The sequence below is a fragment of the Alligator mississippiensis genome, chromosome 13 (genome assembly GCF_030867095.1).
Source record: "Alligator mississippiensis isolate rAllMis1 chromosome 13, rAllMis1, whole genome shotgun sequence".
Lineage (NCBI taxonomy): Eukaryota > Metazoa > Chordata > Crocodylia > Alligatoridae > Alligator > Alligator mississippiensis.
This window is the reverse complement of record NC_081836.1, coordinates 38,416,892-38,431,451: the sequence shown is the minus strand read 5'-3', so window position 1 is coordinate 38,431,451 and position 14,560 is coordinate 38,416,892. Positions and strand designations below refer to the sequence as shown.

The 14,560-nt window shown below is 42.8% G+C and overlaps 1 protein-coding gene across 3 annotated transcripts in view; it reads left to right on the top strand.

The window, feature by feature from the left end:
* EMP2 (epithelial membrane protein 2) overlaps positions 1–14,560 on the top strand; it is a 41,253-nt gene that overhangs the window by 10,799 nt on the left and 15,894 nt on the right. Inside the window, exon 2 of one of the 3 annotated variants that reach the window (XM_019494763.2) lies at positions 12,654–12,811. The exons of 1 other annotated variant lie outside the window; for it this stretch is intronic. The gene's annotated coding sequence lies outside the window, so the exon portion shown is untranslated. Of the gene's footprint in view, positions 1–11,039; positions 11,120–12,653; positions 12,812–14,560 lie in introns of all 3 variants that reach the window. One more of the 3 variants, XM_059716852.1, reaches the window with a different exon arrangement.

Below are 14,560 nucleotides of genomic sequence, written 5' to 3'. Positions count from 1 at the left end.
GAGCTACCCAGGATGTGCAGCTGCCCTGCCATTACTCTGAATGCAGGTCAGAGTAAAGCAGGGTCTTTCAGATGGGATAAAACACCTTTTTTAGAAACAACAAACAACCCCCCCCCAAACAAAACAAAAAACCCCCCAAAACTAGAAATGGATGATTCAAGGGTTGTATTTTTCAAGTGACTCATCTCTTAAGATTTGAAACTCTGCAAGAGCTCTTACAGATGAAGTTCTTGTGAGAAGGACAGAGTACAGGGACTCCTCCACAGTGCTCAAGCAGTGAGCTCTCACAAGCAGGCTCAGAGTAGTTTGATTCTTGCAAATGTTTTAATGAAATGCTCCAGTTTGAAGCTGGGTGCTTCAGCTCAGATGTACTTGTTGCACTCTTGGGCCAGGCTGTTATTTTAATAGGCGTCATCCTTCCGTTGGCTCGCTGCCAGATGCCTGTGGGAAGAGAAGCCAGTCCCAAAACAAGTAGTCCCAAGCTAGAGCCAACAGGCAAAAGGGGAGCTGGCCTGGACAGAGAAACAAAGCACCTCCAGACTCTTTATTTGTCATTTGGACTAAAAACTTATCCACAACACTTGCCTTGCATCAGGATTCGAGCAGATGCAGGATCTGCTCCATTCTGCTGTTTGCAAGGAAGGAGGATAATGGTATTGTCTGTACAAGGAGTGGCCAAACTGGCCTGTGCGCTGCAAACACTTTTAAATGTGGCTTCTGAAAAAAGAGTGGTGAACTGACTGTGGACTATGAACAGTTTAGTGTCCCGTAGCTTTCAGCTGGGTCAAGATTTTGGTCTATAGTTAGAAGAGTTTGGAAGTTTGACCACCCTTGGTCAAACTCTGAGGCAGAACTAGATTTTGTCGCTGATAAGTGAAAGGTCATCTGAAAGGTGTGCTAATGAAACTGCACTGGGATGATTTTTAGGCCAATGAATATGCTAATTTACCTTTCCCTAGTCACTCCTATGCAGTTCCAACATAAATAATGGTATGCACGCACCCAACCCCCCCGGTCATAATAAAAGGCTTGCTTTATTGAGTTATACAATACACATTTAGATTTCCTAAGGTGTATGTGAAATGCAAGTTTCAGAGTTTTGCTTTTTAATGATGCAAGCTTTGTTTCCTTGACAACCTAAATATAAGGATCTCCAGTTCTCTATACAGCTGAATCATAAAACACATCTAGTTACTGCAACTGTATCAACAAGATCCTCAGATCCTGATACAGCCTGGAATGGGAGCACCAAAACACAAGTCTAGCACCAGGAGCCAGCTGTCCTTTCTGAGTTCTGAAACTGAAAATGAAGGGTATTGCACCTCAAACAAGTTGAAACACTTGGTGACTTTATAGTTGCTGTGTTATTGGAGGACTTTGAAAAGTCTATGAAGGACTTTGAAAAGTCAGTAGAAGTGAGTGAGCAGCTCTCTCCCCTCTCTTGTAAGACTGTTGACACAAAATGGACTCACACCTCCAAAACTTTGGTCTCAGTTTTGCCACGCTGTGCATGGCTGGTCCAAAGCTCAGCACTGCTCTTGTAACAAGTGCTCCTTAGCAATGCAAGTGGAGGTTCCCATTACTTCTAAAAGCCTGAGCACCCAGGGCTGTAGTACATCCAGCCTATTTGTATATTGTAAGCTACGCTACATGCTTTTACACCACTGTACCATGCACATATTGGATGGGAGACTCAACTATGCAGGAGATGGACTCTAGGAAACTACTTTTCTGAAGATCCCCCTAAATTACGCTTCCTTTAGCAACTCTGAGCTCAATTCAGTAAAACCAGACTTGCAAGTGAAAACAAAAAGGACTTTTAGGCTGCTGACTGATGTGTGTGTGTATTGGGAGGTGCAATTCCCCCCCCACCCAAACACTCCGCCTCTGCTTTACCAGAAGCAGCGGTGCATTAGTTCGAGTTGGCTCTAAAGCGTCTTTTTAGATTAGGCACTTCAGCAAGGCTTTTTGGTGCTTTTATGTAAAGCTGATTCAATCAGCTATTAGAAAAAATCACCAGAAACACCCTGCTGAAGCACCCAATCGATACAGATGTTGGGTGAGGTGGATTAAGTTAATATGATGCCTCTTCTTGGGCATGTGCTGGGCGTGGCATGGGAGCATGCTGAGTTTAAAGTAAATTGCTGGTTTTGGGGTGGTTTTTATTTTTGTTTTTTACATCTTTAAACAGCCTTAGTTTCTCTCTCATGGTAGTGTATTAACTGTCCCAAGGAATTGTTATGGTGTGGTAAAAAAAGACAGACCATTTCTATTTAGGTTCTTACATAGCCCTTGCCACCATACTGTCTGAGCATCAAAACAAATTTTGAACTTATGTCTCCATACAAAGACCAGAACAGTGGGAGAAGAAAAGCTGCTGCTAAGTTTGGTGCCTTGTGTGCGGGCCGGGCCCCGCTCCCGCCGCTGCGCGCGGGTTGGGAGGGGCGATCCGCGGCCCGTCTTTCGCGCACACGGGCTGTGGCCGGCAGCCCGGGCACGCGGGGTCGGAGAGAGCCGGCAGCGAGCTAGACTTAGTCAAAAACACGTAGTGGTTGATTGAAAAGATTGTTTACTTACACCCAAAGATGGTATTGGTGTAGGCTGGACAGGTTTCCAGGCACAGCTCCCGCTTAGATCCTCGCTAGAGGACCACGACAAATTTGACTGCTCCCACAGAGTTGTTTAGGCTCCGCGGGTCCAGTTCGGTTGGGTTCGAAAAGTTCCCCAGAGTTAAGACTCCGCGGGTTCAAAGTTACAGGAAAAGGATATGTCTGGGATTGTGATTGGTGACGGGGAGAGGCTAGAGGCGAAAGCTCCGTAGGTTCGGTTATTAAGCCTCTATTGCCTGCTTAGGGGAGGCGCGTTGAGTCCACGAGGGTCCGCAGCGCTTGGAGATCTTCACACAGAATTCTCTCTCTCTCTCTCCGACTCCCTCCGACTTGGGCGGAAACTACCCAAGCCTTTTGTACAGCTAGCAAGCCAATAGCTAGCCGCCACGTGTGCCTACATTTGGAACTGGCCAATAGCGGGACACAAATTTGAATACGAATGGCGGGAACTCCTTTGCAATGTGCATCACTAGTATGCAAAAGAAATGCACCCTGCAAAGAAGCTGTAATTTGGCAGGAAATCCCCGTTGCACCAGAGTTCTCTCTCGCAGCAGAGAACTCTACCGTGCAAAGAAAGCTACAATCGGCAGGAAAATAATTTAGTGGTGCCGAAGTGCACACACAGACAAAAACCAAAACTTTGGGTTGTGACACTTGGACTAGCATCTTACTACTCTCTGTCTTGGCTCCCATCTTAATAAGACATTGACTGGGGATAAAATCTAGGTCTGCCTCACAGTTGTGTAGAGCACTGTTACCAAGTCAGACCATTTCAAATCAGATCTTGATACAGGGTCACCTAGGTGTTGCTTGTGAATGTTCTATGCATAGGGCTAAAAGAGTTAACATAGTAAATAGTGTGAGAGTATTGTTGTAGCTGTGATGATCTGGGAATTATGCAAGAGGTAAGGATTTATTTGAGTGCTGTTTTTTGGACCAACAGCATGGTTGGCATTGTTAGACCAACATTCAAAAGCTCGTCTCTCCCAACCATGCAGCTGAGTCCACAACAACATCCTTGCCTCTCAATATATAAATATACATTTAGCATATACATCAAGTACCCAAGTTCTAAGTTTCCTGGGAACTGAATAGGTATAAGGAAACCTATGGAAGAGGGGATGTAGCATTATTTGGTAATGCTGTAATTTCATCTGGTAAATTACATTCCGACTATAACATTTATGTACTAGAGAAGAGTATATAAAATATACAAGTATATACTATAGAAAAGTAGTATAGAACAGTGTTTCCCAACCTTTTCCAGCCCACTTACATTTATACAAATTTTCCATGGCACACCTGTTAAGGCATTCCCCATCCTCATACCTATTGTAGTTCATTGCCATAGTAAAATTCCATGGCACACCTGTTCATTTCTGATTGCACACTTGTGCTGCGGCATACTGGCTGGGAAACACCAGTATAGAAGTTTTTAGCAGGATGCTTATCACCTCTAACTGCAATAACTCTTTAGACAGAGTGCTATTGATACATTGCTGCACGCAGGGTTTACATACAAGGTCTAAGTCAGTGTCAAACACATGCACTGTCTTGATCTGGAGGTGGGGCGGCAGGGAGGGGCTGTGCTTTCATTAGAGCTGAATGAGAGCTGCTCCAATCAAAGAGTCCGCAGCACCGCGTGTATTCAGCATCCTGCACATCAAAATGGCAGTAGGTGCACTTTAAAGCTCGTTCAATGAGCTTTGGTTGAAGCACCCCCACTATCATTTTGAAGCACAGGGATTTTGAATACACGAGATGTGGAGGTTGCTGGACCATGCTAATTAGCATGCTCCAGTAGACTTGATTAATCAAGTCTTTTCCAATGTGCTGTAATTACAGTGTGTTGGAGCAACGTCCCCACACATTTACATGCACTCATGGCCTATAGGCCAGATTTGGCCCCCTGGTCCAGGTCATCCAGCTGGCAGACTTTTGATTTGACTGTAGCTGAGATGGGGGACCTTTTTGTGGTGGCAGCCAAGTGCCTGAGTAAGATCCCCAATGCTGGAGCCTGAACAGCACTGCAGCTTGTTCCCATGACTGCAGCCAGTTATTAGTAGTTACAGTAGCTTAGCAGCCAGGCCTGCAGTAGTGTCTCCCACGCCCAAGACAGACACAGTTGCGCATGCACCCATGTCACGAGTATTGTCGGTCAGCAGCTAGGGGTGCAGGGCCCCAGAAGCCAGAACCCCTGCACCGATCTCAACAGCTGGCAGGCTTTGTGGCCGCAGCAGGGGCTACCACCCTGCAGCTTTGCACCTTAACACACTCGGTGTCACCCATGTCATGAGTTTTGCTTGTCTGCAGCTTGAGGTGCAGTTGCCCCCCAAACCCCTGCACCAATCTTCTTGAAACTTGGCAGGCTTTGTGGCCTGAGCAGGGGCCACCACCCCTGCAGTTTTCATTCTGCTGCACCTTAACACACACAGGGTCATCTATGTCACGAGTTTTGCCTGTCAGCAGCTTGAGGTGCAGTTCCCCACAAACCTCTGCACCAATCTTCTTGAAACTTCTCAGGCTTTGTGGCTTCACCAGGGGCTACTACCCCTGTAGTTTTCACCCCACTATGGTGTAACACAGATGTGACATGAGTTTTGCTTTTAAGAATTTGGGGTACGGTTTCCCCCAACCCCTGTACCGATCTTGAAACTTGGCAGGCTTCATGCGCTCAGCAGAGGCTACCACCTCTACACATTTCATCCAAATCAGACAAAAACCAACAAAGTTATAGATATTTCACTGATTCCCCATTATACCCTATGACCGGATCTCCAAGGCCGCTCCGAAGCTTCAGAGCCGCTTCGGCCAGATCGAAGCAGAAACCCGGTCCAGAGCTCCAGATCAGATCCCTGGCAACCGAAGCAGCCGGATCCGAAGCCGGATCGGATTGCTGCTGACTCGCACAGGCCGAGGAGTTATTCCCACAGCATGAAGTTTCCTGAATCCTTTGTCTTATGTGCTATTGACAATTTAGGCTCTAGCAGACTAGGAAATATGATGAAAGTTTTGGCTAGCTTGGAAATAATCCATTCAGTTGAACAAACTTATTTTACTTTTTTGTGGAAAATACACCCCTAACTTCAGTGCATGAAAAATAGAATGAAAATTTGTTTCAATTTCTTACAAACCAATGAACTTTATGCAGACGAAGGTACAAAGGTACAACATCAATATGAGCTGGATTCCGAATTTCTCTGTGATATGTCACAAGACACCATGAGATGTTGCACAAGAGCACTGAGTAAAATGAAGCTATTGTCATATAGATCAAGAAATCCTGTGATGTATCACAAGGTAGCAGACTTTTTGTGCCACCAATGTGTGTTTTTCTTTTAACTTCAAAGCATGTAGTCTTAGTTACAGTTTTGGGTAGTTACAGTGTTGTTCTGCTTTAATCTCATGCTACCACTGACTTCTAGAAAGTTCAGCCTAATCGTGCCAGAAAGACTTGCTGTTTGGCCTGCATTCTAAATTCTCAAATGCTTGGGGCAGCTGTTCCCTACAAGTATTCTGACTGGTTTGGCAGGATCCTTTACCAGTCTTTTCTGGTATGACTTCACTGCTCAGTTAACAGCAGCAGGTGGCTTTATGGCCTGTGCATCAGGATTACCTTCATCTAGATCTGGTCATTCCTTCAGCCTTCCCCACATTAGTGTGTCCTCATAGTTCCAGTACTTGTCCATGTCTGTGGACATATCCCATGCTTCCTTGTGCTGACAGTTTCTCGGATTTTTCCTTAGTGCCTTATGGGCAAATAGATAATGTTCAGCACTTGTGATTTTTGTCTGTATCCTCAATGCAAAGTTCTCCGGTTCCAGCCTGAGTTAGAGACATCCTGGATTCTACCCTGTGCCCCAGCTGGGTAAGTTAGTCAGTCCTTAATGCACTTCAATATGATGACTTCTGTGTAGACAGTAGGGCTAGAGACAGACATTCCCTGAGCCTGAATTGATTCAATCTTTTCAGGTTATTCTAAACTGCAGAGATTGAACTGATTTGCCAGTGATTAGCCATTCACTTTTGATTCAGGAAATACAGGCACATACCTGCAGTGGCTCAGGTTAGAAGCTGGGGGGCACTAGAACAGCCTTCCCTTCCCTTTTACAGTGCTGAACTGAGGCAGGGGGTGTAGCCAGGCCCAGGCAGGATGCCATGATTAGGGAGGGGTTTAAACCCCCATCCTGGCCTGCACAGTCCCCATCTAGGGTGTGCCTGGAGGGGGAAGCAGTCCTTGCCAGGCTTTTCCCCCCTCTTTTCACTCAAGGGGCGGGGAGCATTGCCAGACCCTGGCCCCTGGCTAGCACCCTGAGGCAAGTGGGGAGGTACGGGGGAGGACTACTTGTGTGCAGTGCATGCATCTGTTGGTGATACTGAGTTTCCTCTCCCTGCTTCTACATACTGTCTGCAGCAAACTGACGGCACTCACTGGTTGCATTAATTGCAAATGAGGTCATTTCTCACACCTCGCTCAGTCCCCTGTTGAACACAGACAGCAAGCCAGTAGCCAGCTGGGAGCTTATAAGAACACAAAGCTTATCAGCTCATCAAGACTTATAAAAGAAAACAAATGCATTTCTCTCATTAGTTTCAAGATTTTTTATCTGCAGGGTGCATTTGCATTTGCAAGCCACTGGCTTCTAAGCTGACACTGTTTTGTTTGCCTTTCTTCCAGTGAAATTGGAGACACACACAGAGACAATTCTCAGTATTAGCAAGCACAGGGGGTGGAGGGGAAGGGCAGCATGGCCAGATGCTGGCTGGGGTCTGTGCCATTGGGGTCCCTGCCATGGGAGAGGGGTGGGAGAGGGGGATCCCTGCTTGAGCAGCTGGGGAGGGGGGGGCAGGGGGAACCCTGGCAGACACTGCAGTCCCTCACCTCATTCTCAGCCAGTCGGAGCTCTGGCTAGGGAGGAGAGGGCCAGTCCAGCCCTGCTCCCAGGGCTGAAAAGCATGCTGGGATACTCTGATTTAACTTAAACCAGGAAGGGGTCTGGAACAGAAGCTTCATAAACCAGTTTGACCCAAATCAGTCAACCAGGTTTATTTAAAACCGGTTTCGGCCATTTTGAAACTGGTTTATGCGCACTCAGTTTATGTTCTATTACAGGTTTAAACCAGTTTCTGATCACTTAAGCCAGTTTATGTGTAACTTCTGTTTCTAATCCAAGGGTTTTTGGATCAAAATCAGGTACAGAGCCTGGGTTAACTGTTCAGTGAAGGACACACCCTGACTTTGAAAATTTCTTCAATTAGTCCAACTTATTTAGTGTCCCTGTAAAATATAGTTCATAATTTTGTACTGTATCTCTAAGGCAGGCAGGGGTTTCAAACATATGGCTCATGAGATTGTGTGCCAGTGGAGGTGGAGTGGGGAGGGCAGGGATGAGTGACGGCTACCTGACTGCTCATCCTGCTGCTGGTAGTGGATCTGGATCTGACTTGTGGGGAGCCCCATAGTTTAGACTTGGCTCAGGGGGCCAAACCGGTTTGACACTGGTTGATTGTACTTTATATATAATCTATCCTCTATCGTACAGAAGGAACACTAGAGAGTTTTAAGACCCCCCTACAACTGATTGTGGGGAAGGAACTGAATTAAGCAACAGACTGCAAAGATATCCTGTGTCTGTGAGTTTTGGACTGTGTTTATTCCAAAGAAGCAAGTTCCTACTTCTCCTGAGTATGTGCCCTAATGGAGACAGTGTAAAAAACTAAAAGCCAAGAGACAATAGTTAAAGCTTCAGAATAAATTGCATTATCAAAATACAGTAAGCATGGAATATAGTATATACACATTTTTCCTTAGCAAAACTTTCTTTGTCTCAAGGAATTAACATACAGGCAATTAAAGAATTTGGGAGAGAGACAATGAAAAAGTGAATCAGTTTCTAGAATTGTAGCTTATGTGGATTAAGGGGAACAAGGTAGGTATATCCAATGTTTAGATTTTAGTAAAAAAAGTAAAAAATGTGTGGTGCAAAGGGAGAACAATTGGTACTCAAGAACAGAAAATGGATACACATCATGGAGTAAAAAAAGTTACAAATAGAAATAATAGGATAAAATTAAGAGGAGAAATTTAGGGAGAATTATCAGGAAACTGCCCCAAAGGGATACATTTCTTAGGAAAATAAATGGAAATATTGGTTTCTGAAGTCATCTTTAGATTGCAAAGCAGTGACAGGTATAGATCCCCTTCTACTTGGTCTTTTTTCATTCATGAAGAATTCAAATTTACAGTTTTTATATTGTCATAGGGTTCAAAAATGCAAAATGAATTAGCAAGCTGATGCTGTTTTATTTTCATAGTAAGAGTGACTTACTATGTTCACAGAGAACAGTTCTGGGGCAATGAAGAACAAAGAGAACAGTGATGGTCAGGAAGGGCTACTTGTCACTGAAGAAAGCAGCCTTTAACAGGATTTTAAGATTAGACTTAGGGCCACATGCTTTCAGAGTTTGTGCATTTTAAGTTAACTTTTCCTGCACTACACTCAGTCCCTACTCCAGATTCACAGTAAAGTCCAACTTGACTCTTATATAAACCTAATGATCTTCTTACCTGAATGATGTTTTCTGGCCAATTTTGTACAGATTAGTCTACCCAATGGTGTTTACACATCATGGTAGCTGATGTTGCCTCTCTTCTTGCTCTCTCAAAATAAACAAGAGCAAGAACAAACAGCTAAACACACGGAGTAGGTTCTATTTTCTAGAACCACCAAAACTAAGATTAGATTAAAAACTTTGCTCTCCTGTTTTTGTATTTGTGAAAGAGAAGAAACAGTTGTTGATTTAAAAAATGTAGTGGCTATTAATAGTTGATTTTAATAAATCCCATAATTTTTCCAGTGCAATATGTACATTAATGTGCACACACACAGATATGAATCAATAAATGTCCAGAAATGTTCAAACTTTTCAAACTAAAATGTCAGTATGAGTGCTGCACTGTGATATCTACTCTGTCAGCATTCATTCCCGATGATATCAAAAGATTAGTAAGATCTGTGACTCCTGAATGAAGTGGCTGTTCCCATCTCATTTGGTGTTTTAGGTTCTTGGGTGAACAGGTTTATTCCACTGATCAAAAGACCTCACAGAGCAGAGCTGCAGTAAAATAGTCTATCACTTGAAAGAGTACTTGTTCTGCTTTCAGATTAGAGCATCTCATTATTTAAAATCATCAGCATGTACTAGTTTTAGACTGAGAACAACTGAAATAAGCCAGTTTTAGACCATATTCATAAAGCCACTTGTATGTAGATATTTGCATGATTAGGACCTTACTTTGAACTTAGATCACGTATTAATATGATGCTAGTATTATTGGTAGTCCCCACCATATTTAACAAAAATTCAAAGAAAAAAATACCAAGTAAAGTTTGACTTGCTGCCATCATATCTGCTGCTAAAAAGAAGTCAAATATGATTGTACTGTAGAATTGCAGGAGTGATGATATGCTTGAAAAGTTGTATTTTTATTTTATGTTTATTTAATTTCTATGAAAGAATCAGGAGAGCCTGAAAGAACTGGAAGTCAAATGTTTTAAAACATACAGGTTCACAAAATTATATATTTGCCTCTTTGCTCTTAAAGTCTGTATGGTAAAACCCAATGCCAAGCAAGTACCTAACTTTTCTGTAAATCTGTTCCTTAATTTGAAGGATTCTGTCCTGCAATAGAAATGGCATGTTGGATTATGGAGTTAAACCCCAGAATTTAACATCAGTCTACATGTGCTGTAATAGTGTTGAAGATTGTATAACTCAATACCATGTTTGAGCAATGTTCATAGTATAATTTCATAGTGTAAAATCAAGTTAATCACGAAAGAATAAGTTACTAAAATCCTACTGAATACACCCAGATTTGTCTAGGCTATAAGATTTCCTAAACATGAGCAATTTCCTATCAAATATTCATTTCCAGAACATGCTAGATACTTAAATAAGCTCATTTATATTACAGTAATAGCAAATACTTTCTGTTTAAGATGAGAGATATTCCTTCTTTAATCCATGCATGTACATAAATACCACCTTAGTTTTCTACTTTGGGGAAGAATGTCACATGTAGTGTTCACTTGCCTTTGATATTTTCATTGCTACCTCCTATTCAGTACCTTAACTAAGAGAAGGTGACTGGGGAAGATGGGGCAGGGGGCCAAAAAAAAAGCACCACTCTATTGCTGCCACTGCTTTGTGGGCTGCTCCTGCTCAGGTTGCAGACCTGCTTTGTTCTCCTGTTGATAAGCACCTTTTCACCTGGTGCTTATTAGCTGAAAGTGCTGTGCTTTATATCATCTCCCCCATCATCTTTAAATGCACAGAGAGGTTAAGTGACTTGCAGCAAATTCGCATGCCAAATTACCACTGATAGACTATGAAGTAATATGCTAAAAGTATTAATGCTCTTTTCAGCTTCGTGAATGGAGGGAAGAAGCAGCTACCTCCTACTTCAGGAGATTCTATGCTGCCTTTGCTGACTGGCATAGGAGAAGGTAGTTACCCGTCTTCTGGCACCTGGGTTGTATGCTGTTTAATTGCAGCATTCTTCCTGACCATTCCTGTTGCTCTGAGGAGAGTCAAGGGGGCTGCTACCCTTCCTGGGAAGGAGAATTAACAATAATGTTTGAGCTATAGAGGCCTCTTTATGCTCTTCCTGGACCCCACACTTGCCCTGGTTAGGTGTAATGGGGTAGCAGGTTTATTCTTTCTGCCATGACAATTTCTCAGAGCCTGACAATGTTTCTCGCATGCACTCCCTTCTGGTGCTTGCTCCTGAGCATCAGTTATATCCTTGCTTCTCAATAATGCAAGTGTAGTCACGGCTGTTGTCTTCATGTCAGGAGGGGAAGTTGAGGGATGTTTTCTTCTTTCTTGTTGAAAACCTCTTACCTCAAGTCTTGTACATTTTGAAGGAAGTTTAATCCCCATATTACTGTATATAGATTGCTGTCACCAATACCTCCTAAACTTCTTACAGTAGAAATGAAGAATTGGGAAGTCCAGGCTACAGAAAATTAGCTGTATTAAAGTTATCAAGCATCCTATATTAAATCCCCCCACCAAAAAAAAGGCTGTTTTAGGATGATAGGAAAGCCCCCAAACTGAGTATTGTTTGATGACTAGATGCATCCTTGAATGTAATAAGGATGTGGTGAACTTCCTGGGAGGACAGGGAACAGTGTCAGCCTTAAGTGGTTAAGAACTAACTGTAAATACCCTCTAACCAGTACATCTTCAATCAAGGTGTAGTTTGAGTGACTTGGAAAATGACAAAGAAGTAAAAAAAAATGTGGAAAAATCATTTGGAATGGTAATGCACTTATATGAAAGAGAAAGGAAGTAATATCTAGCTGTGCGTATCCATATGTTAGCATGTGATTGGAGTTCCAAGAACAACATATAAAGATACGTGTTTTCAAGAGACCGTTTGATTTGTGTACTTTGGCCTGTATCTCCTCTCTCAGTTATACTGACCAGTCAGCTGAGAGTGAATAATGACCATCTGGTTTCTATTCACTGGCAAACCTTTAGCAACGGTATAGCAGTACCTGGAAGTTGCAACATCTTACTCATTGCCCATTCAGCAAACAAGCAGGATGTTTTCCATTTTTGAATTGCTTGAATTTGGGGCAAAAAGTTGTAAATCCAAAATATTAACTTGGTTAAAGGATGAACAGGTTTTTGGGGGCTGGTAAATCTCAATTTCACAAGTTTGGTTTCAATTAGATTAAAACTTGTTAGTTTGTGGACCTTCATGTAGTAGAAGACAAAGATGTGCCCCAATCCTTAAAAATAGTTCCCTGCAATGCAATTTGTTTCTGTCCTTATGCAACAGGGTACCTGAAGTTGCTTAATTGGTTGCATTTTGTTCCACAAATTAAAACCAAAGAAAAAAGTGAGGTAGGAGAGTATCCTCATGCCGTGTGAAAAGTGGTATATTTACAGTGAAAATTCTTTAAGTGGCATGGGTAGCCTCAGTCTATCATTATATAAACCAAAATATTTTTTTCTTTTCATTCATTCAAGGAAAAATCCTCACACATCATTGGATAACATTTACAGGAATAAAATGTGATTGTTGACTTCTGAGAGTCTTGAGTCATATAGCAATATAGATTTGTAGGGGGCCCAATTACCATGACTAGATGTGGCCAAGAAGACAAAGTTTAGCAGTGAGTAATTAGGTAGGTATAAATAGTAGAATAGTTTCTTTTAATTCAGGACTCAGAGTTTACTTTGCAGTATTCTAGTAGGCTCATTCCAACTGGCTATGGAAAAGAATGGTTAGTCATCCTTTTCCAAAAAATGCTTTAATGTTACATTATTCTTCTTAGGCTGCTCTGTTGCACTGAAATGTTATACTTCGGAGTAGACAAGCGATTAGTCTGGAACTTCTAGTTTCTATTCAGTATGTTTATATACTGTCTGTTAGCTTTTGTTAAACTTTTGCAGAGTAGTTGCGTTTTGGACTGGAGGGAATACCAGTAGATCCTGCTGTCTTTAAAATTGCTGTCAATGTAGTCCTTTTATTTGGTTAAACTGCCCACATTGCTTAGTGTGCATGTAGTTCAGGAGTCCAACAGTACTGACAGAGTTGAAAAGATTTGAGATAACAGCTATATGGCTATTTGAAAAAAGGACTTGGAACAGAAAGAACATTAGTCTTTTTTATATGAATTTGGTCATTCCTACTTCAAAAAATCTAATAAAGTAAAGGAAATAAAGAAATGTAAATTAATGTAACAGTTTAAATGTAATATAACAGTGCATGCATAGCTTTATGTTTCAGGGATGTATTTGGTAACTGTGTTGGTCTGAGACAAAAAGAAATGCAAAACTCTAGAACTCTTGGTTTAGAGATGATACCTTTTATTAGACCAACGAAGAAAGCGCAAACAAAAATAAATCTTTTTCTGCAAGCTTTCAGGCACACGTGCCCTTTCTCAGGCTCAGGGAAAGTTAAAGATGGTAAAAAGTCCCCAGAGTTAGAAAATAAACTTCATTTTTGCACAGAGGAAGCTTAAGGTGGAAGTCTGTTCCTCTGGGTCCATGAGAGTGTCTTTGTGAGTTGCTCTTTGACATGCAGATAAGGCAGGATTCCTTCCCAGATGGCAGACAGGCAGGGAGGTATAGAAATCTTTCTTGTTGTTCAGAAATGAAGTTTAAATCCAAAATCAGCAAAAATTTGGCCTGCCCCTGCCCACCCTGAGCGCAGCCCAGACTCAGACCCCTGCCTAGAAGAGCCTAGCACCGCTCCTGGACCCAAGTCCAAAGTGGACAGTCTGCTCTCACCCTATGCCCTCCATGCCTCCCCCGGGGTGCACACAGTGGTGGGATCTACCCCCCCCCCATGCCTCCTGGATAAGCTGCCCACAGCTTCATCCTGCACCCTTCCATGCCCCTGCCCAGCCCCAACCCCACTCCCTCCCTCACCATTGGGGCCTTGATCTGCCCCTCCTATCCCTTTCCTCTCCCACGCCCCTTCTCCCCCACAGACTTACAGGCTGGACCCTGCTCTCCATGCTGTCAGGCTGCACTCTTGGCTGCATGTATGCTGCAGCTGTGTGCATGCACGCGGCATTTATCAGCGACATTATCAGCCACATCAGCCAAAAAAAGCTGATTGCCAATAACGTCAATAATGCCAATACGATATGGACCAATGTATCGATGCACCTCTGCTTGTAGTTATTTCATCAGAGAAGATTTAAGACGTTGGGTATACCATGATCCTTAAAATACTTCTCAGCTATATGAATCTTGGTTAATCTCATCCCAGTTCTATTGGCAAGTCTGTCCTTGTGAGTCCATGTTGATTTTGTTCTTGGAGACTTTGGACTATTCTTACCCTACTGAAAGTAGAGGGAATCCCGCAATGACTTGTCATGGAGTCAGGATTTCACCCTCAGTTGTTATAACACCGATTTGCAGGG